The sequence below is a fragment of the Xenopus tropicalis genome, chromosome 1 (assembly GCF_000004195.4).
Source record: "Xenopus tropicalis strain Nigerian chromosome 1, UCB_Xtro_10.0, whole genome shotgun sequence".
NCBI lineage: Eukaryota > Metazoa > Chordata > Amphibia > Anura > Pipidae > Xenopus > Xenopus tropicalis.
In genome coordinates, this window is record NC_030677.2 from 101,263,779 (window position 1) to 101,267,079 (window position 3,301).

The 3,301-nt window shown below is 42.9% G+C and overlaps 1 pseudogene across 1 annotated transcript; it reads right to left on the bottom strand.

Moving 5' to 3' along the window:
- Nucleotides 1-1,085: 1,085 nt before the first annotated feature.
- Nucleotides 1,086-3,301, bottom strand: LOC101734175 (annotated as a pseudogene). The gene has a single exon (XR_001169312.3). The product of XR_001169312.3 is annotated as a UDP-glucuronosyltransferase 2A2 pseudogene (transcript).

A 3,301-nucleotide genomic window follows, 5' to 3' on the forward strand; every position in this document is an offset into this window, starting at 1 on the left:
GCTCATCCCTACTGCACATAATTGCAGGAGACCATCAACTGAGGGTCACCTGCAACCCACCCACATTTTTTTACATGCCCCTGCGCCCCAAGGTTCCCCGCAGGGATAGGGTCTGCACCCAGTAGGTATGGTTGAACTCTTAGAAGTTTTCAAAAAGGGCTGAGATTTCGGCCCAATCACAAAACAAAACCTGGATTCAGCGCATCCCTAATAACTTCTGAAACTTGGCTAAACGTGGTTGTTTAAACATTATTTAAATAGTCATAGGGTTTCTGGGTTACTTTGCATGGCCAAGTTCCATTATGCCACAAAAGTGAAAAACTATTATCTTCTACAATACCAATACAATTAAAGCTGGAAATTGCCAAATGAGCAAATCTCTGCACGATCTGGCCAGCCATGTGATTGTATTTAATGATACAGCAGTCCTACAGAGTCTTTTAGATATGACTGCATTGCATCAACACTTTGACAATTCCTTGATGGCATTGTCAAACCTTCACAATGGTATCTGCCTGACTTTTGGGAGGCCCCCCCTTACACAGGCCAATAACGGAGTCAGTCTAGAAGGGCCAAATAAGTAGCTGTCAGCCTGTGTATGACCAGCTTTAAAGAATAAGTAAATCTTTTTTTTTCTATGAGTAAAATTACTCTAAACAGCCTCCAGAATTACCTACCTTTGTCCCAGCATTCTCTCTGACCTGGTTCCTCAGTCAGAAGGTATTCTTTTTAGTTGCTTCCTTGTGCTGCCTCCAGGCATGCACAGAAGGCTCTCCACTCCGACAACCTTGTCGAATTGAAGAGAGAACTGAACAGGAAGTGAGGGCGGGGCTTCACTCTGCACAAGGAAGCAAGGAAAAAGAATACCTTCTGACTGAGGAACCAGGTCAGAGAGAATGCTGGGACAAAGGTAGGTAATTCTGGAGGCTGTTTAGAGTAATTTTACTCAGAGACAAAAAAAGGTTTACTTATTCTTTAAGGGGCAGTTCACCCTTTTTAGCATGATAAATAAAGGTAAACTACCCCTTTACGTTCAGGATATGGTGCTGTGTCATATAACTATTTTACAATAAACAATACGGAACCAAGGTTTTTGTTGGTTTTATTTTGTATTTCAAAAAACCTGCGGTTATATAAGATTGGTAGTAATTGCTGTGCAGTGTCAGTAGCAGGCAAAAGGGAAAATATGGGTTACAGTAACTGAATGTTAAGATCTAATTTAGTCTCTCTTGTTCTTCTTCTTCCTTGAGCAGCATTTTCTGAAAATAGCTTTTAAGAACTTGTATAGTAAAGAGATACAAATAATGGCTATGAAAGCAAGAAATGCAATAACATCTAAAAGATAGTACTGGTACCACGGCAGATTGTTGCCTACAGCCTGCAGATGGCCCGCTCCTCCATGGCGCATAGTAAACTCTGTCCAAAATACTGCAGCATTTAGTGGTGCTATTGGGGTGTCTCGATGCAGCTTGGAGAGGTGTTTCATTGCAGCACCATAGGAAGGATCATCTATTATTAGGCGCACTGCACTGAAAATTTCCTCTGAATTAATATCTGCCAGATTTTCTAACAAGATGGCAGCTCCTTTTGTCTTCAATCGTAGAATGTTCTCAAACTGATCACCAAAAAGTGGAATACCAACTATGGGGACTCCATGGTATATAGCTTCATAGACACCGTTTTCTCCACCATGGGCTAAAAATGCTTTTGTATTAGGGTGGCCTAGAATGTCATTTTGGGGTATCCAATCTGCAATCAATGTGTTATTTCCTAGTGTGTCTAGTTTTTCTCCAGAATAACGCCAGATTACTTTTTCCGGTAGTCGTGCTAAGCCTGCGGCAATTTCTCGGGCTATGTTGTAAGGCAGATACTTCACAAGTGTTCCCATGGAAAAGACTACCACTCCCTGACTAGCACCATCCATGAATTGTTGCAAGTGATGTGGAAGTGGCTTAGTTGGCTTGCACTGAAATCCACCTATGTACACCGCATTTGGCATTATTGGTCGTGGGAACTCAAAAACAAAATCTACTTTCATGAGATATATATCAGCCTTCTTATACATCTCTAACAATCCAACATCTGTGTGGAGGTAGAGTTGACATAATTTATCATAGACTGGGTAGATCAGCAAGTGACTAGTCACATAGTACATGGAAAAAAGGAGAACGTTAGTCACCCTTTCTGAAAAATACATCTTATCTGTCTGCCTAGAATTTATAACAGGTACATAGGACAAGGGTGAAGGTGCTGTAACAAAATGGATATCTTCTGTGGGCATCCATCTTCCAAAAAATACCATGGGGAGCTTCAGGTGGTGAGCCAGCATTGGCCCCGCAATATTATAGGGGTCAGCCAGGACCAAATCAAATCTAGTATTTCTCAGTTCATTCATAATGTTATTGTTTTCAAAAAGTGCACTTACTGCAACGGACACAATCTGTGTTCCTGTCTGGACGGTCTGAATGAAATTCCAAGCTAAAGAGAAAGGAGAGGAATGTTTGGATAGAGCAATTGTGAAGACAAATTCTAGAGCGTACTTCTCAAACTCGTCCCTGCTCATCACTTGATTTTCCGCCATTGACACATTTATAACACGGAAGTCCTCTGAATACTCGTCGATGTACAAACTGTTCGAGGGCCTGAGGACTGTCAGCTCGTGTCCTTTCTGAACCAGCTCCATCATTAGTATCTTTATATTGATCCAGTGACTTGCCTCTACTGGTACTACAAGAATCTTCCCAGCCTGAACAGAGGACAAGACAGCGGCACATAGAAACACTGAGGTGCCTAGCATTCTCCTCATGGGCGCCATTTAAGAACCGGCAGAACTCGGATTCATTGAGTTTGTGAAGAACTCGTCTTCCTGCTATAAAACAACTTTACAAGGTGCACACTCATTCAGATAAGGCAAGACACGCCTGCATGAGAGTGTTTTTACCTATGGCACGGCAAGGGCACGGGTTTTGCTGAGTCACAACGCAAACAATACACTGATATGATTTTTAGGGGGGCGGTTGTTACAGTGCAAGGCATACATCCCAACTGTTCGCGGGACAGTCCCGATTTTTATACTACATCCCGCAGTCCCGGATTGTTGTTAGAATATCCTGCTTCTTCGGCACAGCTGCCTTTGCGCCACTCAAGCCGAACCCAGACGAGTTTCCTACACTTACACCTTTCCCAGTCCACTTACAACAAGTAAAATACAGGATGCTTCTCCGTGTTTGTAAGACTCCCATTGGCTGTGCTCGCTCACATGGCTAGGGAAAGGGTCTGGACGTCCCCATTGGCTGTGCTC